This window comes from Macaca mulatta, chromosome 6 (genome assembly GCF_049350105.2).
Source record: "Macaca mulatta isolate MMU2019108-1 chromosome 6, T2T-MMU8v2.0, whole genome shotgun sequence".
Lineage (NCBI taxonomy): Eukaryota > Metazoa > Chordata > Mammalia > Primates > Cercopithecidae > Macaca > Macaca mulatta.
The window spans coordinates 184,477,501-184,501,467 of NC_133411.1; the positions used below are offsets into that span (position 1 = coordinate 184,477,501).

Here is a 23,967-nt window from a genome sequence, read left to right on the forward strand (position 1 = left end):
AAGCACTGAAAGTGCTCAGGAACAAATGACAAATAACATTTTTAAATTTAGAAATGGAGACTGAGGCTGGGCACGGTGGCTCATGCCTGTAATCCCAGCACTTTGGGAGGCAAAGGCGGGTGGATCACAAGGTCAGGAGTTCGAGACAAGCCCGGCCAATATGTTGAAACCCCGTCTCTACTAAAAATACAAAACAAAAAATTAGCCAGGCATGGTGGCACATGCCTGAAACCCCAGCTACTCAGGAGGCTGGGGCAGGAGAATTGCTTGAACCTGGGAGGCAGAGGTTGCAGTGAACCAAGATCCCGCCATTGCACTTCACCGTGGGCAACAGAGCGAGATTCCGTCTCCAAAAAAAAAAAAAAAAAGAAATGAAGACTGGCCAGGTGCAGTGGCTCACGCCTATGATCCCAATCTCAGCACTTTGGGAGGATCTATTGAGCTCTGGAGGTCAAGGCTGCAGTGAGATGTGTTTGTGTCATTGTACTCCAGACGGAGCAAGACCTGTCTCAAAAAACACAAAACACAAAACAGAAACAAAAAAAGAGATAAAAAGAAATGAAGACTAACTGAAAATAAACACAAAAGTGAATAGATGCCATACAAAATTACTGTTAGAGAAACACAGAGTGGAAGAAGAAAACAATGAAATAGAATACAAATGAAGAAGTAAAAAGAAAAGATTTGAGAGAAACGCTAGATATAGAACATATTCTTAGTAGATTAGAATACCCAACATGTGTATAATAGTTCCCAAAGATGGGGGGTGGAATGCAACACAAGAGAATAAATAGTATTATACAGAAATTACCAGAGGCCACTATTTTGGATTGAGCTTCAATAGACTAGGCTCCAACAGACCAGATCAAAACAGAGACACTCGTGCTAAGTGCCACAGAGTTAAAGCAAAACGTTAAGGCAACAGATCTCAAGAGATCAGTTCTTCCTGAAATCAGAAGATTCCAGTCTGAGTCATCATCATCAGAAGTCCCTTCTGCTTTAACCCTTAAAAAAAAGTAAACTGAAGTTACCCGATGTTGACCAACCTTTTTGTTTTCCTATTGTTCTGTTCCTCGTTCCCACCTCATAAAACCCACTATTCTGTTACTACCCAGTGAGCGCTCTCAGTCTAGTTTACTGAGTGGAGGCTACCCTGATTCATGAATTGCAAATAAAAGCCAATCAGATCTATAACTAAATTTGTTGTAATTTTGTCTTTTGATGATTCTGGCATTGTAGGACTTTTTCCTTAGTTCAGCTAAAAACGGTTTCCTTGTCACACGACCAGGAAAGATTAGGCTCATGAACACACAGAAGAGTGAGAAAAGTGGAATGTATTGGGTGAAAAGGAAAAAAACTCAGCAAAGCCAGAGAGGTTCCTGTTAACAGATTGAATCCCAGTTTGCCCCCCGGAACAGAAGCAGCTAAGCTCCCGTCCCCTGCAAACGTCACGAATTTTCTGAAGATCCACACCAAACCGCACTCCTCCCAGTGCATGGCCGGCCAGAGGCTCTAAGGGAGCCCTTTTTACTTGGCTCTATCACTGGCAACCACAAAGGGACCCAAAGGACCCAGCTGATGGCTCCCAGGACTCCTTGAGGAGTTCAGGTGAGGTCCTGCTGACCCTCTCGAGGTTCTCTCTGCTCCTCACAGAGCCCTGAGCATTGTAAGTCAGTGCCTTTCGGGTCAGACACTACTCTTTTTGCACTGGACCACCTGATCTTTTTGGCTTTCAAATCCAGGATTTAGCTTATGCTGTGAACCCGTGTAAAATCTCTCGGGGTTTACAGTGGCTGAAAGTCACTTGGCAGAGCTGCAGTTTTAAATGTCACTGACACCAGTGGCAGTACACGGTCATTACTGCAGGGCCATGAACTTCAGCTTTAGGAATTCACAGGAATTGGAGTTCTATCCTCTTCCTTTCTTTTTCTTGCACACCTGCATAGTGGGAAATCATTGGCTAAATTGGCCAGGGGGATCTCAGCCCCAAAGCTGCAACTCAACTCGACTGGTGGGCATGGATTAGGCACTTAAGAGTTATCAGAGCACTCACTGCCAAAATATAAGGCTTCCGTCAGAGGTAATGGTCTTGGGACGGGGCAGTTGACACAAGGTCACCCACCAGCCTCAAGAAAATTTTCATGCAATGAAGGAACACAGCTAAAGCATCACACGACCCAACCCTGTGGCGTTTCCCTGTTAAGCTTTTTTCTTGGCCCTGAGAGGCCCATGATTCAACATAAAAATGGGATCCTTAATTTCTAAATAACTGAGTAATCCACTTTTCGGCTACACTTGCCTTTACATGTATAAGTATTAGGCCCCAAAGCCGCAAATATTGACAAGTGGCCAAAATCTTACTAGAGATATTTCAGAATTACAATGGCCATTACACGGGACATTCCAGATGAACAACACAGCACTTTAATCCGCGCATTTTAAAATGAGGGCTCCCAAAATTAGTCTCACCCAGGGACGCCTACAGAAGCTTCTAAAAAATTTCAAAGAAAATATTTTTGCCTCTTTTAAGAGACTGTTTACAAAAGACAAAGGAAAAGCTTAAGGGACTGATAAGAAAATTAAATCTACTAACCTTTTCGATATTTTTCTTTTTGCTTTGTTACTGTCCTGCTCTGAAGGTGAAAAGAAAGCTAGATAGGCCAGGCATGGTGGCTCACACCTGTAATCCTCCCACTTTGGGAGGCCAAGGTGGGTGGATCATGAGGTCAAGAGATCAAGACCATCCTGGCCAACATGGTGAAACCCCATCTCTACTAAAAATACAAAACAATTAGCTCGGCGTGGTGGCAGGCGCCTGTCATCCCAGCTACTCGGGAGGCTTAGGCAGGAGAATCTCTTGAACCCAGGAGGCAGAGGTTGCAGTGAGCCGAGATTACACCACCGCATTTCAGCCTGGTGACAGAACGAGACTCTGCCTCAAAAAAAAAAAAAAGAAAGCTGGATAAAATGTCTATAAAAGCTAGGTCCTCTGGTCAAGCAGTCATCCATGCTGAATCCAGACATAGAAAATGCTTTATCTGCCCAATTCATTAATGGGCCCCACCCTGAATCAGTTATCCAGTTAAGAAACAAAGCTAAATTGAAAAGCCACCTATCTAACTAAACTCATCTCCAATATATGCCTTTCTGGAATTCTGTTGGTTACTTTGAACGGGCTTCTGAATTTTCTCCTAGGCTCCTCTGTGTACATCCTTGTAAAAGGCTGTAGTGACTTTCTGTGATTTTTTTATTGCTTCTGCATCCGTTTTGAATCTTCTTGTTTCCTGCCTGACTGGCACACTGAAATCTAAAGCTCCTCCCAGTCAGGGCTCCCCTAGAGAGTGACTAATTGGATAGGAATAAACTGGACACAGGTCAGACAGAGCCACAAGGGCATCGGCCAATACAAACAAGTTTCCTGTGGGAGGGACACTGGCCAGAGGTCAGGCATTTTTGCATTAAGCTGCCCACCAGGACACAGAAGTATCCTGTAAGAGGCACAGCAGAAGCATCCACAATCAGTTTCCCTGGATCTGATCACAGCAGGGCTAGAAATCAAAGCCACTCTCCAGAGAGAGCCTCAAGACCACATTAAAGGAAAAATACATCAAATTCAGTTTTAGCAGAAATGGATGTTTTGCCCACCCAGATGAGCTTTGGAGTCATTCAGATCTAAAATGTAGTCCACTGTCTCTATCAAACTGACCTCTAATAATAGGCAGTATGCCCTAAGTTCTTTCTTGGGGGAAAAAAAAAGAAAAAAACTTGAGGCAGGGTGCAGTGGCTCACGCCTGCAATCCCAGCACTTTGGGAGGGCCAGGTGGGTGGATCACGAGGTCAGGAGATACAGACCATCCTGGCTAACAGGGTGAAACCTGGTCTCTACTAAAGATACAAAAAATTAGCCAGGCATGGTGGCACACGCGTGTAGTCCCAGCTACTCGGGAGGCTAGGCAGGAGAATCGCTTGAACCTGGGAGGCAGAGGTTGCAGTGGGCCGAGATTTGCGCCACTACACTCCAGCCTGGGGGACAGAGCAAGACTCTGTCAAGAAAGAAAGAAAAGAAAGAAAGAGAGAAAGAGAGAAAGAGAGAAGAAAGAAGAAAAAAAGAAAGAAAGAAAGAAAGAAAGAAAGAAAGAAAGAAAGAAAGAAAGAAAGAAAGAAAGAAAGAAAGAAAGAGAAAGAGAAAGAAAACAAAACACTTGAATTGTTTCTCTGTGCATCTGTTGCAGGACTTTTTCCTTAGTTCAGCAAAAAAATAGGTTCTTGTCACATGACAGACACTTTGAAGGGTGAGGGGGAATGGAATTTATTGGGTGAAAAGGAAAAAACAAGACAGCAAAGTGAGATGAGGTCCTGCTAACAGGCTCTCCACCTCACCAACTGAATCCCAGGTTACCACCAGGAACAGGAGAGGCCAGGCTGGGCAACATAGCAAGACCCTGTCTCTACAAGAAATTAGCCTGGCGTGTGGTGGTATGCACCTGTAGTTCCAGCTACTTGGGAGGCTAAGGTAGGAGGATGGCTTGAGCCCAGGAGGAGGAGGTTGCAGTGAGCTGAGATGGTGCCACTGTACTCCAGTCTGGGCAACATAGTGAGACCTTGTCTCAAAAAATTAATTAATTAAAAGTCTTAAAGGGGGAGAGAAACAATTTGGAAACTGGCAAATGAAACATTCTTAATGAACGCTCTAAGATCTGCTTCTATCTGCATGTTTATGTATGTCTATATATGTATGTGTGTTATGTATATGCAATTTTTTTTAATTTTTCCTTTCTATTTTGTTTTTTGAGATGGAGTCTCACTCTGTCACCAGGCTGGAGTGCAGTGGTGCAATTCTCAGCTCACAGCAACCTCCACCTCCCGGGTTCCAGCGATTCCCCTGCCTCAGCCTCCCGAGTAGCTGGGACTACAGGCACCCGCCACCACAACTGGCTAATTTTTGTATTTTTAGTAGAGATGGAGTTTCACCATGTTGTCCAGGATGGTCTCCATCTCTTGACCTCGTGATCTGCCCGCCTTGGCCTCCCAAAGTGCTGGGATTATAGGCGCGAGCCACCCCCCCCCGGCCTGTATATGTAATATTTTTTACCTTGAATGACATTGTAACCACCCAGCAGATTATCCTTGCCTGCTGCCTAGACAGAGCCAATTTGTCAAGACGGAATTGCAATAGAGAAAGAGTTTAATTTAGGCAGAGCCTGCTGTATGGAAAACTGGCATTTTATTATTACTCAAATCAGTCTCTCTGAGAATCTGGGGACTGGGGTTTTTAAGGATAATTTGGTGGGTAGGGGCCAGTGAGTCGCGAGTGCTCACTGACTGGGTCAGAGGTGAAATCATAGGGAGTTGAGTTGTCCTCTTGTGCTAAGCCAGTTTGGGTGGGATTCACAAGACCAGATGAGCCAATTTATCAATCATGATGGTGCCAGCTGATCCATCAAGTGCAGGGACTGCAAAATGTCTCAAGTACCGGTCTTAGGTTTTACAACAGTAATGTTATCCCCAAGAGCAATGTGGGAGGCTCAGAATCTTACAGCCTCCAGGGGCATGACTTCTAAACCACAATTTCTAATCTTGTGGCTAATTTGTTAGTCCTATAAAGCAGTCTAGTTTCGGGCGCAGGAAGGGAGTTTGTTCTGAGAAAGGGCTGTTACCGTCTTTGTTTCAAAGTTAAACTAAAAGTTCCTCCCAAAGTTACTTTGGCCTGCACCCAGGAATGAACAAGGGCAGCTTAAAGGTTAGAAGCAAGATGGAGTTGGTTAGGTCACATCCCTTTCACCATAAGCATTTTCTCTGTTACAATTTTGCAATGGCGGTTTCAATCTTGCCAAAATTTATAAAGAGCTCTATCTAATTGACATAAAGAAAAAAATAAACACTTAGGTAAGTATTCTCTCAGAAAAATAGAAACTAACTCAATTCAGTTTTAGTTCATGTAATCTGAGATAATCTTTGGTAAACAAATCGAGTTTTAAAATTGTTGGTAAAATAAAAATAGGAATACCTTTAAAATTGTCAGCATTAGTAAGGCCGGGCACGGTGGCTCACGCCTGTAATCCCAGCACTTTGGGAGGCCGAGGCAGGCGGATCACCTGAGGTCAGGAGTTCGAGACAAGCCTGGCCAACATGGTGAAACCGCATCTCTACTGAAAATACCAAAAATTAGGCATAGTGGCGGGCGCCTGTAATCCCAGCTACTCAAGAGGTTGAGACGGGAGAATCGCTTGAACCCAGAGGCGGAGGTTGCAGCGAGCTGAGATCGGGCCATTGAACTCCAGTCTGGGCAAGAAGGGCGAAACTCCTTCGCAAAAAAAAAAAGAAAGAAAAAAACTAGTCAGCATTAGTAATAATGCAAACATACTTTTTAAAACCTAGATTTACTTCTCAAACAAGCATGTTATCTCCTGGGTGTTTAAGGCTCTAACACTAACGTTGTTATGTTGAAAGTTTCAACCCAAGAGCAGAATGCACAATAAAAATAAATTGCTTGGCTGAACTCAGTGGCTCATGCCTATAATCCAAATACTTGGGGAGGTCAAGGTGGGAGGATCACTTGAGTCCAGGAGTTGAAGACCAGCCTGGGCACCATAGGGAGACCCTGTTACAGGTAGTTAGACAGGCATGAGCAGGACGGGAGAGGGCTCTCCCCCCACCCACTAGGAATGTCAGGTGATGGTTCAGCAGTCATCACATTGCCTTTCTAAAAGTGGCCAATTGAAAGCTGATGCAGGGAGAGACTGTTTCCTGTTGGTCCATACCTGTGGCACTAAACTGTTAATTGAATGCAGATGCTAGGAAGAAGCAACTGACGGGGTATGCCTATTAAGAGACAAAATGGCAGAGTATGACCTTCTGGGGACCCTCCGCCAGAAAAGGGAAGAAAGCCTCAGATGGGCATGCATACAACCTCCTAAACACACTGCGCTTGCTCACATCCCAAGAGTAAGGAGGGCGCTGTGCACGCGGCAGGCCACCCTAAGGGAATGATCACGGGAAAGGGACCAGCCTGTAAAGTCCTAGGATCAAGGTTCAACATCACAGTTGACCTCGATGCCCACCTGGGACTCTTCGAAGCATACTTTCCTTTCTTCCCTGTTCTAAAGCCTTTTAAAATAAACTTCCACTCCTGCTCCAAAACTTGCGTTGGTCTTTTTTTCTGCCTTGTGCCCCTCAGTCAAAGTCTTTCTTCTGAGAAGGCAAGGATTGAGGTTGCTGCAGATCCCTATGGTAACTCGGACGCCTTCCACCAGTAACAACCCCATCTCTACAAAATGTTAAAAAATAAATTAGCCAGGCATGGTGGTGCACACATAAGGTCCCAGCTACTCAGGAAGCTGAGGTGGGAGGATCCCTTGAGGCCCAGGAGGTCAAGGCTGCAGTGGGCCATGATCACGCCACTGCACTCTATCCTAAGCGACGGAGTGAGACTCTGTCTCAAAAAAAAAAAAAAAAGGAAGAAAGAAAATTAATTGCTTGATGCATGTCAGTCATGGAAGTAAAAATGAGAGAAAAACTATATTTAACTTTTTAGTTTCGTTGCTTCTGTGATATTTTTGATACTATGTCAAGAAATAAGATGATGGCTAGCCTTGTTTTCCATGAGCAATTCAAACAGAAATGTTAAGAACAAGTAAATTGGATAACGGATAAATGTTTATAAATAAACTTTTTATGGTTTCACATTTTTTTCAGAAACTTGAAATCTTAAAGTTATATTAAGTGATAGATATTTATGAAATGTCTGAGTCATTTCTATAGAAGTTAAAATGTTGAAACGTTAATTGCTGAACATCAGTTTAAAGTATACATACTTTGGTATCTTGTTTTTTTATGGTATAGAGAAGCTAAATATATTTGGAGCTATTAATAAACATAGAAGTTGATGAAACATATGTTTTTAAAAACTATGAGATGATGCTCATCTACAAAATGCTGACATAAATTGTTCAAAATTGCTTACTTTCTAGATTTTTACTAGAAATTAAGATCACTACAAGTGAAAAATTCTAATTAATATATTGTAATTATAACTAAAAATAGTAAGGAAAACAATTCCTTATGCAAAGAAAGTAATAAGTGAAACTTACATGAAAGATGTGTTTATATTAAGGGAAAAGGAGTAAGTTTTGTCCTAAAGTAGAATGACTAGTTGTCCCAACATAAGAAAGAATAAAAGTATAGGGCAAATAACTGAAGAGATATAAGAAGATTGTAGAAGGTTTATGGAAGATGAATCTTGGGAAAAGAATCTTATGTGTGATCAAATTGGGTAAAATTAGAAGTGAATTAGTTATAAGTTTTTCTAAAAACTGAGCATTAGTATCAAAAGTACACTGATGCAAAACTACAATTTGGGTCTCTCTGTTATAACAACAAAATTTTCCTGGAGTTTTTTCTGCTCTTAATAGGAGATAGAAGTTTTTCTTTGTATTTTTAAGTAATTATTCTAGGAGACAAAGATTTTGTGTTTTATCAGAATTCCCCGTGCTTCATGTTGCCTTTATTACATCTTGGTCACTTAAGAAAACTGAGTTATCTAATTCCATGAAAGAGTCATATATGCAAAGCCAAATGCTTTGCATATGCCAAAAGAACCAATAAACCAAAAGAGACAGACAAATCCAGTTTGTCAGTTTGGGGTGATTTATGAGGGGAACTTACAGACAGAAGTGTGGTTTTGGGCAGCTGTGAGACAAGTAGATCTCCATACCACAATCCCCCAGACTCGGGTATCTTGGAGAAAAAGCATGCGTGCTCCAGAAGGAATGCGTAGGTGGCTACAGATGTCACAGCCTATGATTTCTGCCACAACAAGGGTGGTTTTCAAGGAAATTTACATGGAACAGGTGTTCCTACATAAAGAATAATGTGGCCAGGTGTGCTGGTGGATGCCATTAATCCCAGCTACTAGGGAGGCTGAGGCAGGAGAATTGCTTGGACCCAGGAGGCGGAGGTTGCAGTGAGCCGAGATCGTGTGCCATTGTACTCCAGCCTGGGCAACACAGCAAGACTCCCTCTCAAAAAAAAAAAAAGAAGAAGAAGAAGAAGAATGTGTTCACTAGACATCCTCATATCTCTCTATTAAAGAGGTAAGGTTTTATCTACAACTATGTAACTTTCTGTATTTGCCTTTGAGTCTTTTAATTATCACCCTGGGTAAGTAAATAACTAATATTTCATAGCTACCTGTGATCCTATTTTGAGCAAGTGTTTTTTTTTTTTTTTTTTTTTTTGAGATGGAGTCTCGCTCTGTCATCCAGGCTGGAGTGCAGTGGCGCAATCTCGGCTCACTGCATCCTCTGCCTTCCGGGTTCAAACGATTCTCCTGCCTCAGCCTCCAGAGCAGCTGGGACTACAGGTGCCCACCACTATGCCCAGCTAATTTTTGTATTCTTAGTGGAGACAGGGTTTCACCATATTAGCCAGGCTGGTCCCTATCTCCTGACCTTGTGGCCTCCCACAGTGCTGGGATTACAGGCGTGAGCCACCGTCCCCAGCCCTTTTTTATTTTTGTTATTTATTTATTTATTTATTTATTTATTTGAGATGGAGTTTCGCTCTTGTTGCCCAGGCTGGAGTGCAATGGCACAATCTCAGCTCACTGCAACCTCCACCTCCCAGGTTCAAGCGATTCTCCTGCCTCAGCCTCCCAAGTAGCTGGGATTACAGGCACGCACCACCACACCCAGCTAATTTCATATTTTAGTAGGGACAGGGTTTCTCCATGTTTGTCAGGCTGGTCTCAAACTCCCGACCTCAGGTGATCTGCCCGCCTCAGTCTCCCACGTGCTGGGATTACAGGTGTGAGCCACCGTGCCCAGCTTCAAGTGCTTTAAATCCTTGATATTTTTGACAAACTTCCCAAAATCAAATTCTAAATTACATCTTCTAAGATGTATATTAAACTAATAGGCTTATTTAATATGTTAATTATATGGAAAATATTGTCAAATAATAAGTTATATTTGCATGGCTATGTTATTAGTATATGTTCCCCGAACGGTACAAAATTCCTAGCAATTTGCTATGTCATAATTTTAGTTACTATGTTAAAATACATGCCACAGAAATAACATTTTCTTGTAAGTTGTGTCATTATTATAATGAATGCTCATCAAATCTTTAACAAAGGTCATTTTAAGTCTTGTTGTTCACAGTTAATTTCTTTATTCTAATTCTTTTTTGAAAGCTTTTTGCGAGCAACTATAATCCTGAAGCGTGTGACTTCAGTTCTGATAAGTACAAGTTTCTGATAACTTTTAGATCATATCGTTAAACTGAGTAAGAATTTCCAGAAATCTAATGAAGAAACTGGTGGGTTTATGGAAGTGCTAACCAAGATCAAATAGACCAGACCAAACAAAAATGGAGTCATATGCTAAATACCACACAATCAAACCCAAACTTTAAACATGCAGATAGATCCCAAAACATGCCGGTGTTTCTCAACCTTCATTTCATTGTTGCCCCTCTAAGAAGTCTTTTTAGATCTCAAATTAATTACGTGAGACTGAATAAACTGATAAAGAGGAATTATGGGGGTTTTTTGCTTGTTTGTTTTATTTGAGACATTACTGGTTCTTTTGATATTTTGTTTTGCAGATTTAAGGATACTTTTTCTGAAGCTACCTATAAGTTATACCACACTGGTAAAGTATACCTTTGTGAATGGAATTGAAATATTGACTTTTTCTCCCTACCTGATTCTTCCAGAATTTGGAAGCTAATTATGAGTATTCTTATTTTAATGTCAATGTAGTTATCTGGATAAGTTCCATAAGAATCTGCTCCCTTTAGAGCATGACACAATTGGAAATATTGGTTATATTAGCAAGGTTTTGACTAGGATGTCATATTTGAGAGTGTACATAGGATGAATCTACAGTTTCTATAGGCAAAGTCTGAAGTCTGCCTTAGTTTGGCTTCCTAGCTTTAAGAAGTTTTAGAAAGTCCAATCTGAGATTCTTTATCAAAAATCTCTGCAAAGAAAACTTAAAAACAGCCTACGTGGCCAGTAAATATTTTTGTTGCCCCTATGTAGATAATTAGGCCAAGTTTGATGAGGCTAAACCTATTTTGCAAATACATTGATCATACTTTGGTTATCTTTGGAAATGGAGATGACTGTGGAGAGAAAAATTATGTTTCAGAAGAAAAACTACAGTATACTTATCATTAGATTATAGCCCTACACATTGTTTTCAAGTATTTAATTCTCCAGTTCTCCAGGTGGAGAACTGGACTGGATCCTGAATTCTTCTAAGTTCCTACAATCCAATTTTCCTTCCTTGAAGTTCCTTCAGTCCAATCTCATGAAATCACTAACAGCAAGAACTGCTCTGTTCTTGAAGCCCTCGAAGCTGAAGCGGGACAATTCAACGTAAAATTAGAGGGCAGCCCTGTGCCTGATATGTGGGCTGCACAGAAAGTTCATTCACCAAAATGCCCAGTGCCATAAGCAGAAACATTTCAACTACAAACCAGGATAAAAAGTTGATGACTTCTTGCTGTGGACAGCTTTTCCCAAGATGTTGGAACTAGACTCCCCATTATAATGAGACTCTTATTTTTTCCTTGCTTGTACATACCTCTTTCACTTGGAAGGATAATGATATAATTAGAGTTTCATAATAAGTAGCCTCTGAGGGTAACTTGGCAGAGTATTGGACCTGTCACATCAAACCTAAATCTTTAGTTGACCTAAGAAATCCTTTAGTTCACCCACTGGCTAACGTTAGTAACATTCCCAATGAACCCGTTGGTTCAAATTAAACTAGTGGTACCTTTTATAGGGTTAGATTTCCAGACCCACCTGTTCTTTTTTTTTTTTTTTCCCCCAAGACGGAGTTACATTTTAACCAAGTAACCTGTGGGTTAATTTTTGCAATGGAGTCTCTACAATACCTGATGTATTTATCCATGTCAACAAGAAGTGTCAGAAACTTCACAGACTCCTCCCTGTTCAGCTAGTAGGTAGCTATGCTATTGTCTAGTGTCCCATGACTGGGACGTGGAGTAAGAACAAGTGGGAGGCCGGGCGCTGTGGCTCAAACCTGAAATCCAAGCACTTAGGGAGGCCAAGGCGGGTGGATCACGAGGTCAGGAGATCGAGACCATCCTGGCTAACACAGTGAAATCCCGTCTCTATTAAAAATACAAAAAAAATTAGCCGGGCATGGTGACCGGTGCCTGTAGTCCCAGCTACTCGGGAGGCTGAGGCAGGAGAATGGCATAAACCCAGGAGGCAGAGCTTGCAGTGAGCCGAGATCGCGCCACTGCACTCCAGCCTGGGCGACAGAGCGAGACTGTCTCAAAAAAAAAAAAAAAAAAAGAGAGAGAGAGAGAAAGCAGGGAAATGGTAAAACTGAAGCTTTAACAATGAGGATAGATCCCAAAACATGCCAGTGTTTCTCAACCTTCTTCTCATTGTTTTCCCTCTAAGGAGGGGAAACTTTTCCACCCTAATCACCCTCCCTCATGAATTTTTAACACCGCAGATGTACTGTGTATTTATTTATGCATTCTATGTGTAACTATGTGTCTCAATTAGACGAAAATGATTCTTTTTTACTCCCCTCCAAGAACCGACTTCTGCTCCTGAGAGGCATTATTGCCCCAGCTGAGAATCCAAAATCCAGACAACACTCGTCAGTGATTTGATGGTGAACACCGGCAAGTTGAGATCTACTGACACCATCTGAACTCACCCATCCTTCTTAAAATTGTAGAACAGAGCCTATGACCTTCTTGATAAAAGGCAATAGGAAGTAAACAGCACCACCTAGTAGGCAGATTTGCAAAACAAAAAACAATGAACTTGAATCTAATCAAGTTCACAGCTCTAATCAATTTAGAAGAAATGCAAGAATAAGCTAGCATGTTAAAAACAGCAAAAGAAAACAATCAGTTAAACCCAGAATACACAAAGTTCTACAGGATAAATGACCCAGTTTACTCAACAAATAAAAAGCATTAAAAAAAAAAAAAAAAAAAAAAAGAAAAGAAGAAGAAGAAGTAGGAGGAAAAGGAGAAGAAACTGTAATAGATTAGAAGAAATTTAGAAGACACATCAACCAAACGAATGTGTGGGTTGTATTGAATGTGGTTTAAATGTTATATCAAGGAATTGCTGAACACAATAACAATTTTGTTGAGTGTGATGATGGCATTAAGGTTTTGATTTTTAAAAGTCTTTTTCTCTCAGAAATTCATTCTGTTGTATTTATGGGTGGAATCATATAATGTCTTGAATTTGACTTAAAATATTTTAATATCTTCCAAAAATGCTTGGGATGGGGATTGAGGAAGCAAGAAAGGTAGAAGTGGAATAACTGTCAAGGCAAGCTGGATGGTGGTACGGCTGGATGAGGGTATTCTCATCTCTACATCTTTATGTCTAATATTTTTCACAATAAAAAGTTTTTTATTATTTACTCAACCAAAACATTCTAAGATGGACATAAAATAAAGAGGGCGGTTAGTAAACGCCTTGTGGGAATCAGAGGTCCTCAGTCTAGGACCTTGGAAAAATGCCAAACACCATTCCTCCAGCCAAAACACTCTTTCCTCCACTGGAAATAACTTGTCTGCGTTTACTTTAAACCCTGTGGTTATTTTTTAAATGGTAGTTTATTTTCGCAAGGATTCCTGAAACAATGATTGATTTTAGAAAGTTATATCCAGTCCATTGTTTTTGTTTGTTTGTTTGTTTGTTTGGAGACGTAGTTTCACTCTTGTTGCCCAGGCTAGAGTGCAGTGGTGCAATCTCGGCTCACCACAACCTCCGCCTCCTGGGTTCAAGCGATTCTTCTGCCTCAGCCTCCCGAGTAGCTGGGATTGCAGGCATGTGCCACTACGCCTAGCTAATTTTGTATTTTTAGTAGAGATGGGGGTTTCTCCATGTTTGTCAGGCTGGTCTCGAACTCCCAACCTCAGGTGATCCACCTGCCTTGGCCTCCCAATATGCTGGGATTACAGATGTGAGCCACCGCGCCCATCCTCCAGGGCACATTTTCTAGTTGTGCCTCAAAGCAGAGCCGTTGCTCAGGCCTCCTCTTCCTCAATGTTTCCATGTCCCCTGCCACTGACCACTAGGCCTCCTTGGCGCTCCTCCTCCTCCTCCTCCTCCTCCTCCCAATGCTCTGTCTCGGTCTTCATTCCTCACTCCTCTTCTTCCCCCTAGTCCACACACGATAGACAGGGTCACCACTGTTCTGGGATTGGCCCCCGTTTCTTCTCATCCAGGGACAGAGTCCTGTGACTTGTGTTACCATTGCTCTGCTGTTGACTCCCAAGTCCCCATCTCCAGCCCAGCCTGCTCTCCTGCTGATTCTCCAAGATGTCTATAGCCTGCTAGGTGCCTCAGTGACATCCCAGCATCACCGTGTTCCAACCTGGGGTATCATCTTTCTTTCCATGCTACTCCCTTCCCCTGAAGTCACTACCTATAAACAGGGCCCCTCTACTCAGAAATTAGAAGTTGGGATGTAAAACAGCTACGTGGTATCAAACTTGGGTCTGTGTTCTTTTACTTATTCACTTAACAAATATTTATGGTGTGCCTCCTATGTTGTCAGGCACTGTCTGGACACAGTAGGCATTGGGGACACAGCAGTGAAAAAGACAAAATCTCTGCTCTTACAACACTGGCAATAAACAGGCAGGTAAATATGTAATCCATCAAGGCAAGGCAATAGAGAGCGTAGGGTCAACACAGCGGAGGCCGCTCTGAGGACGTGACATTGGAGCAGAGACCTGAGTGAAGGGAGAAGGTGAGCCATGTGGACACCTGGAGAGCAGGATTCAAGGCAGAGGGAACCGCATGTGCAAAGGCCCTGAGGCAGGAGCATCTCGGCAGATCCTAAGAGCGGCACGTAAGGCAGTAAGGCTGGATTTGAGTGACGAAGTGGGAGGTGGTAAGAGATGGAATCAGAGGAACAGCAAGGAGCTTGCTGGTGCAGGGGTTTGTTGGTCCCAGGAAGGGCTCTGAGTTTAGGCCTGGCACAATGGGAATCCGTCAGAGGGTCTTGAGCAAAGGAATGATATTATTTCATTGATGCTTTTATCGTATCACTCTGGTTTCTGGTTGGAGAATATCCTGTAGAACACAGAAGCAAGGAGACTCATGAACGTTTGTGTCCATGAGACCCTATTCTCAGCCTGGTGTGTTTCTTGCGTGATATGAATGTCTGTTGTTGTTATTTGGAAGTTAAGGCCGGTGCATCCTGAACCCTCTGGATGACCAGTTCAGAAGTGGGTACCTGCCCAAGACCTCCATGCTCCTATGCGTGCTTTGTCCACGATGGCCCCTAGCACACCACTTTAATTGTCACAAGCTCAGGAGGTAAGAAGCTGAGTGCTCCCCGGACCAGGGTCCTTGCATGTGCTGTCTTGGGTGCCTGGATCTCTCTGTCCCCAGCTCTTCTCACATCTGGGTCCTTCTCTTCAAAACTTACCCTAAATATAATGCCTCAGAGATGTCTCTTCTGATACTCTACGTAGGTGGCATCCCCTTGTTATTCTCCATCACTTGTCTCTGCCCATTTCTGTAGGATGTATCAGACATCACATTCATGCATGTGCTTGTTTTCTAGTTGATGGCCCATCTTCTTCCTCCTAGACGGCAGAACTGTGACTGTGACCTTGCAGCCATAAGCAGAAAGAAAGAGGTCCTCAGAGAGGCCACCTGGGAGTCCTGACAAAGCACAGCCTGGAACCATCAACAAAGCAGAGCCTGGAACCAGACTTCTTGTCGAGTGACGAGGTAATAAACCCTGACGGTTAGGCTGCTGCTGTTGAATATTCTGCTGCTTGCAGCCAGAAGCATTTCAGCGGACACACTCTGTTTTACCAAAGAGGAAACGGAATCTCAGACTAGCCAAGTCACTGGGAGAGGTATCTCTGCCTTCTCCCTTGATATTCTCCACCAACATGCCTTCCTCGCCCTGCTCCTGCATCCTCCTGGCAAGGACAGCCTTGTCCTATTTAAGGTCCACTTCAAGCCCCCTCTTCTAGGAAATCTTTGATCCCACCAACCATAGGGATCTCTCCCCTCCCTCTGCATTGCAGAGGATGCTGGGTGGGGTGAGGGGGATGCAGGCAGGGATCCTGGGAGGGAAGAGCTGCTCCCAACACCTCCTAGAGAGAGAAGACTTAAACATTTGCCTTTTAAAAAGCTGTAATTATTTTTCATGTTGCAATTAGACTTGGTTTAAAAAGAAACGTGTTAATTATTCTATTTCCTGCTGAGTCTTTGCCAAAACAGCAGCTCATTTCCCACTCCCCCAAGTCCCCAGAGGTAGCGCCGGGCCCTGGAGATTCTCTGGTCTGCACAGCACCCAGGGCTGTTTCTGTGCTTGCTTAGAGATCACAGCCAGAGGGGCGCTGAGATCGCTCCGGGCGTCACCTCTCTCCAAGCTGCGGATGCTTCCACAGTGAAGTGAGGCGGTTGGATGCAGCAGATCGCCCTGTCCCAGTCTCTGGGGACACCATTCTAGGGTCCTTGAGGCAGCAAGGAACTTCCTATTGCATTCTGAGCCCATTTCTCTGGTCAGCAGTGTTCTCACCGGGAATTGAGGAAGACACGGAGGCCCAGGCCTGGGTGGAGCTTCGTGAGACGGGCCGTCATGGGGAATCCTTCCTCTGGGCATTACTTTCCCTCTTGTTTCTCATCAGGTCCTCTCAGGAACCCTGGGAGATGGCCGGGCGCGGTGGCTCACGCCTGTAATCCCAGCACTTTGGGAGGCCGAGACGGGCGGATCACGAGGTCAGGAGATCGAGACCATCCTGGCTAACATGGTGAAACCCCGTCTCTACTAAAAAATACAAAAAATTAGCCGGGCGAGGTGGCGGGCGCCTGTAGTCCCAGCTACTCGGGAGGCTGAGGCAGGAGAATGGTGTAAACCCGGGAGGCGGAGCTTGCAGTGAGCTGAGATCCCGCCACTGCACTCCAGCCTGGGCGACAGAGCGAGACTCCGTCTCAAAAAAAAAAAAAAAAAAAAAAAAACCCTGGGAGATGAAGAAGGAACAGTCTTTTTCACAAATTGTGCTGGGATAACTAGATATTCCCATTGGAAAAGCATGAAGTTGGGCATACCATATACAAAAATTAGCTGAAAATTGATCAAAGACCTAAATGTAACTGTTAAAACCATGAAACCCTTAGAAGAAAACATCAGGGTAAATCTTTGTGATCTTGGACAAGGCAATGATTCCTTACATATTACACCAAAGGCACAAGCAGCAATGATCAAAAAAAGTTAAGTTGGACTTCACCAACATTATAAACATTGTGCTTCAAAGAGCACTATCAAGAATGTGGGGAAAAAAAAAAAAAAGAAAAACCAACCCACAGAATGGGAGAAAACGTTTGCCAATCAAATATCTGATAAGGGAGTTGAATCTAGAATATAGAAAGAACTCGTGCTGGGCGCGGTGGCTCACACCTGTAATCCCAGCACTTTGGGAGGCCAAAGTGGGTGGATCACAAGGTCAGGAGAGAAGAGATCGAGACTATCCTGGCTAACACGGTGAAACCCCGTCTCTATAAAAATACAAAAAAAATTGGCCGGGCGTGGTGACGGGCGCCTGTAGTCCCAGCTACTCGGGAGGCTGAGGCAGGAGAATGGCGTGAACCCGGGAGGCAGAGCTTGCAGTGAGCCCAGATCGCGCCACTGCACTCCAGCCTGGGCGACAGAGCAAAACTCCGTCTCAAAAAAAAAAAAAGAAAGAAAGAAAGAAAGAAAGAACTCTTACAACTCAATAATAAAAGGACAAATAACCTAATTTAAAACTGGGCAAAGAACTAAGTAGACATTTCTCCAAAGATGATATGCAAATGGCCATTAAATACATGAGACGATGCTCAGCGTCTTTAGTCATCAGAGAAATCAAAACCGAAATCACAATGAGGTACCACTTCACACCCACTAGGATGGTTAGAACAAAAAAGAGGAACAATGACGAATGTTGGCAAGGATGTGGAAACTTGGAACCCTCATGCACTGCTGGTGGGAATGTAAAATGGTGCAGCTGATTTGGGAACCAGTCTGGCAGTTCCTCACAAAGTTAATTATAGAGTTATCACATGCCCCAGCAATTCACTTCTCGGACTATGCCCAGAAGGATTGAAAGCACATGTCCACATGGAAACTTGAGCCCAAAGGTTCAGAGCAGCATTATTCATAATAGCCAAGAAGTGGAAACAGCTCAAATGCCCATCAACTGGTGAATGGATCAACGACATGTCACATCCATACAATGGGATATTATTTGGCAATAAAAATAGATAAAGTTTTGATTTATGCTACGACATGCACGAGTTGAAAACACTGTGCTAAGTGAAAGAAGCCAGACACAAAAGGCCGTCGATTGTATGATTTCATATAATGAAACTTCCATAAAAGAACAATCCATAGAGATTAGTGGTTAGTAGGGCATAGGGAAAGGAGAGAATGGGGAGGGACTGCTAATTGGTATGGGGATGATGAAAAGTTTCTGGAATTAGTGATGGTTGCACCACTAATTGTCCTTTTAGAAAGGGTGAATTTTATAGGATGTAATTGCACACAGAATTGTACTCAATTGTAAACTTAGGAAGGGTGAATTTTATGGGCTGTAATTGAATTACATCCCATAAATTGGGATGTAATTGAACTGTACACATAGAAAGGGTGAATTTTATGGGATGTAATTTGTGTATCTATTTTAAAAGAAAGAATCCTGGGAGCTGCAGAGGCCCCCTCCCTTCCTCCCTGCCAGTACTTCACTCCCCACTGTAGTCCAAGCCACCCGCCTTGAATTGAAGCCACAGCCATCAGCTGGGCCTGCTGCTCCCTCTCCTGGCCCCCACTGCATCCACAGTGCTCCTTTTGAAATGTAAATCACATCACGTCCCTCCCTTAGGTAAAGCACTCCAGCGCTTGGATTCAAATTCAATCTTCTGTGGCATAGAGAGCCTGCGCAATGTGGCCCCTGCCTGCCTTGACCTCCCCCAACACCTTCATCCCACATCCCCCTACTTGTTGTCCCACAGACACCCAGGGCTTATCCCTGGTCTTGCATGGGTGGCCCCGTCTTGTTCAGATGTCAGCAGCAATGTCACCTCCTCTGAGACCACCCCCATCCCGGCTCTGAAGCAGCCTCTTTGCTTCCCCCAGCGCTTCGCCCTGACTTCTTCACTTTCACAGCGTGCGCTCACCTTGTTCACTTGTATGTTTCGCTATTACTCGTCTCTCTCCACTTCTAGAATGTAAGCTCCTGAGAACAAGGATCTAGCATAGTGCTTGGCACGTACTAGGGTTTTGTCCAAAAGAACACCAGGAGCTTTATTGGTAATATCAGTTTGCAAACCAGGAAGATAAAGTCTCCAGAGTGGACTGAAGGGGCTCTCTCTTTGAAGAGGGAAAGGGCGGGTTGGTTTTATGCCTCACAGGGTCCATATTACACAATAAAGTCATACATATTCATCAGGTTTGGGGGAAAGCTATACATATTTATGAGGAAAGCCAAGTGCACGTACAATGGGTAAAAATATATGTGACATGCATCCCATGTTCACTTTGGAGTGGGTTTTAGCATTAAAATGAGGTGGAATTAGGCTGGGCGTGGTGGCTCATGCCTGTAATCCCACCACTTTGGGAGGCCGAGGCAGGCAGATCTCCAGAGGTCAGGAATTCAAGACCAGCCTGACCAACATGGGGAAACCCAGTCTTTACTAAAAACACAAAATTAACCGGGCATGGTGGCGTATGCCTGTAATCCCAGCTACTTCGGAGGCTGAGGCAGGAGAATCGCTTGAACCCAGGAGGCAGAGGTTGCAATGAGCCGAGATCACACCATTTTACTCAGCCTGGGCAAAAAAAGCGAAACTCCATCTTGGGAAAAAAAAAAAAAAGAGGTGGAATTTGGCTCTTTACAATAAAAAGTGAACTATAGGCCACAAAGATAATCTGTGTGCAGTCTCTGTAAGCTGCTGAAACTGGCTTAAGGTCTGCAGTTGCTTTTCAGGGAAGAATGTTTGTGAGGCAGGTCCACTGTCCCATCAGTTATAGTGGTCTGGGTGTAAGTCAGAGTTGAGAGGGGTTGGATCATATTCCTGGTAGCGCCTATTGTTAGGGAGTTTGCAAGAGTGTGGTTTTCTTGTAGCTGTTGGAATTCAGGGAGTTGCCATGCCAGTTGCTCCAAACCCTCAACCCAACCTTCATGTAACTTGTTTTCTTAGCCTCAGGATCCATCTTAGTTGATAAGGGGGTGTCTCAGATCACAATCTCAATAAACATGTGTCAAATGAATAAAAAAATCACTGTGTAGCTGCTGCTTAGCAGAGATGTGTCCTCGTTGTCAAGTTGCCTCCCAGACCGCCAGGGCCTCTCTCCCAATCTGTAGAGTAGGACGTCATGGGACCGTTGGTGGGAATCTGATGAGATGATGCATGTAAAGGCCAAATGGTAGCTCCTTTCCGTATGGGGTGAAATATCCAAGTAGGAGGGAAGTTTTTGTGGTTTGAGGAGAATATTTGACTACTGGCCCCCCATAGGAGATTCTGGATTTATGTCCCACTCTCAAAGGCAACCCCTTAAGGGGACCCCGCTGCTTGTGGACTTGGTGTTGCATAGCAAATCACAACCCCAGAAGAGAGGTGTCCATGGCAAGAGACACATCTGATTCATTTCTGGGTCCCAGCAGAGCTACTGAGAGCCAGGTCTAGAGTCCACAGTCTTCAGGGTTCGAGTGCATGATGGCCACCCAAAAGTGGATTCTGCCAGAGAAGTGGTGAAGACCAGTGATGTGCTTTCTGGAAGCATGTCAAACAAGTTGCTGTGAGCTTTTCTGCCTGGAACAGGCAGACTGGGAGGCAGGGCTGGAATTTCAGGGGTGCAGGGGTGGAGGACCTTTACACAGACTTCCACCCAACAGTGAGCACCTTGTCTGCAGTTGAGTCCGGGGAGCCTGGAGGCCAGGCTGCATCCGGCCAGGACCTAAGAAACAGCCCCGCAGGATAGGCAGTTGACCTGACCAATATGCAAGCATGATGTTCTGAGAACCCAGAGGAAGTTGGGTCACTGGGGCACCAGTGATTTCCTGCTTGGCTACTGCCTGCCCCATGAAGGTACAGGTAGGGGGGGGACGTGAGTGCTTTTCATCACCAGTCAGGTGATCCTAGGCAGGCCACAGGAGCTCACTTCCCCTCTCGGAGCTTCAGCTTTGGTCTGCCGGAAAATGGAGTTGAACCAAGTGCATCTGTCTGTGGTCTGCTGAGAAGGAAGTAAACTCGTAGCCGGAGGAGGATTCCAGAGCCAGTGCTCTGGAGTGTGGCAGGCAGCCCTTGATCTGACTCCGTTTTGGCATTTAGCAGCTATGCCGCCTCGGACAAGCCCCTGACCTCTCAGGACTTCTTTCGTCATCTAAACTGGGAACCTAAGGTTCACAGAACTATCCAAAGGACTAAGGTGCTATACACAGTGCATCCAGCGGGAAAAGATTTAGAAGAAATTATAGAAAAAAATAATTATAAGGTTAGGATAGGAATATATTTTTGGGAAAGTTATAAAAAGCAGCACAAACCACAAGGGGAAGGAGATTATTTGATTAAAATTGAAAATATTAAACCTGTGAGTAAAAATGACCAACCACCAAGGGAAATCATCAGTCAAAGGCAGGGATATTTGCAACACATGTAACAGACCACAGATTGATAAACAGAGTGTTAGAAAGAATTCCCATAAATCAAGGATAGACAAATAGCCAAGTGAAAAATGGGCAAAATAAACAAGAAACTCACAGAAGAGGAAACATCAAGAGTCAAAAACACAAATGAAAAAGCACTTGACGGCCGGGCGCAATGGTTCATGCCTGTAATCCCAACCCCTTGGGAGGCTGAGGTGGGCAGATCACTTGAACCCAGGAACTCAAGACCAGCCTGGGCAACATGGAGAAACCCTGTCTCTACCCAAAACACACAAAATTAGCCGGGCGTGGTGGTGTGTGATTGTAGTTCCAGCTACTCAGGAGGCTGAAGCGAGAGGATCACTTGGCCTGGGAGGCAGAGGTTGCAGTGAGCTGAGATCGCAGCACTGCACTCCAGCCTGGGCGACAGAGCGAGATCCTGTCTCAAAAAAGAAAGAGAGAGAGAGAGAGAGAGGAAAGAAAGAAGCACTTGACTTCATTAGTTATCAGGGAGGTGCAAATTAAAGCAAGATACTATTTCAAGACCATCGAGTTGACAAAAATTTAAAAGTCAGACCACACAGGTTGTCAACCTAAAATAATCAAAAGGCTTAGGATCCGGTTAAGAGTCTATTCAGGCACGAAGTGTGAGAGTGGTGGTGCCAGGAAACACAGACCCCAAAGAATAGGGATCAGAGCTCCCTGGCATGGGTAAAGGTGAGGATGGCTTATATAGGCAAAAACAGAGGTACTGACTAGCATTACAACATTTTCCATACAAAGGCTGACATATTGATACGAGAGTTGGTTGGCCACCTACTGATGACACTCTAAGGGAGTTGAGTAACATTCACTTGTAAAGAGATAACAATCACCAACGTCTCTGTCTCTGATGTCATTTAGTCTAGGTTTGAGTAAAGCATAGTGAGCCTGGTTAAGGTGTAACATCTCAACCCAAAGGTCAGGAAGTAGCAGTCATGTACCAAAGAGGAAGAACAGCTGTGTTATGTGACCCGTTTCCAGGGCTTAACTTTTCCCCTGGGTATAATAAATTTGGAAGGTCCTGAAGTTTTCTTTTCTTTTCACAGGGTGTTGGGAAGATGTAGCATGTCAGGAGCTGGCATACACAGCTGGGGAGTATAAATTCATCCAGCCACTGTGGGCCTACAAACTATTCTTAGGTACACATCCTAGGAAATCTTGAGCAATGACACAAGAGAAAGATATCAATAGGTGCAAAGAATTGTCTGTTATAACTCCAAACCAGAAAACAACAGCTCAACTGTCCATCAACTGTAGCATGCAGTGGTGAGCGAGCTTTTTCTGCCAGAGGCCAAACGGTAACGATTTTGGCTCTGCGGGTCCTACAGTCGCTGCCACAATGATTCAATTCTGCCATTGTAGAGTGAAAGCAGCCCTAGAGGACGTATGAAAGAATGGGTACATTTGTGTTCTAATAAAACTTTGTTCACAAGAAAAGCCCACGTAGACACTGGGTTGGATTTGGCCCGTGGGCCATAGCGTGCAGACCGCTGGTAGAATGATTATGTACATTGTAACATATTCACACAGTGGAATAATACTCAGCAATGAAAATGTTCTACAACAAAATGAAAGAATTTTAAAAATGCATTTTAAGCTAAAGAAGTCAGATACAAGAGGATATATACCTTTAATTCAACTTACAGAAAACTCAAAGCCAGATAAAACTAGTTTTTAGGGATACACACCTAGATAACAGAAATATAAACAAAATTAATGAAGTGATGACCGTGAAAGCCAGGACCATTGTTATCTTTAGCAGGATGCAGAGGGTTGTAATTATAAGGAGAACATAGGCTTCTGGAGCACAGACCACTTTTTGTTTCTTGACTTTGGTGGTGGTTACATGGATGTTCATTTTCTTTTTTCTTTCACTTTTTTTTTTTTTTTTTTTGAGACAGGACCTTGCTCTGTCACCCAGACTGAATGGTGCAATCATAGTTCACTGCACCCCCGAATTCCCAGGCTCCCACCTCAGCCTCCCGAATAGCGGGGACCAGAGGTGCTTGCCACCACACCTGGCGAATTTTTATATTTTTGGTAGAGACAGGGTTTCGCCATGTTGCCTAGGTCAGTCTCGAACTCCTGAGCTCACGCTATCTGCATGCTCAGCTTCCGAAAGTGCTAGGATGACAGGCTTGAGCCACTGCACCCAACCCATTTTAGAATCATTCATTAAGCTGTTCTTTTATATTATACGTACTTTTCTGGTTGTGTATTATTTTTCACAATTTTTTTAAACATGAGAGCTTTTTT

General features: G+C 43.8%; 1 long non-coding RNA gene across 2 annotated transcripts in view; it reads right to left on the reverse strand.

Moving 5' to 3' along the window:
• The window catches only part of LOC144329605 (uncharacterized), a 76,137-nt gene that overhangs the window by 10,828 nt on the left and 41,342 nt on the right, over window positions 1–23,967 (reverse strand). The window lies entirely within an intron of this gene.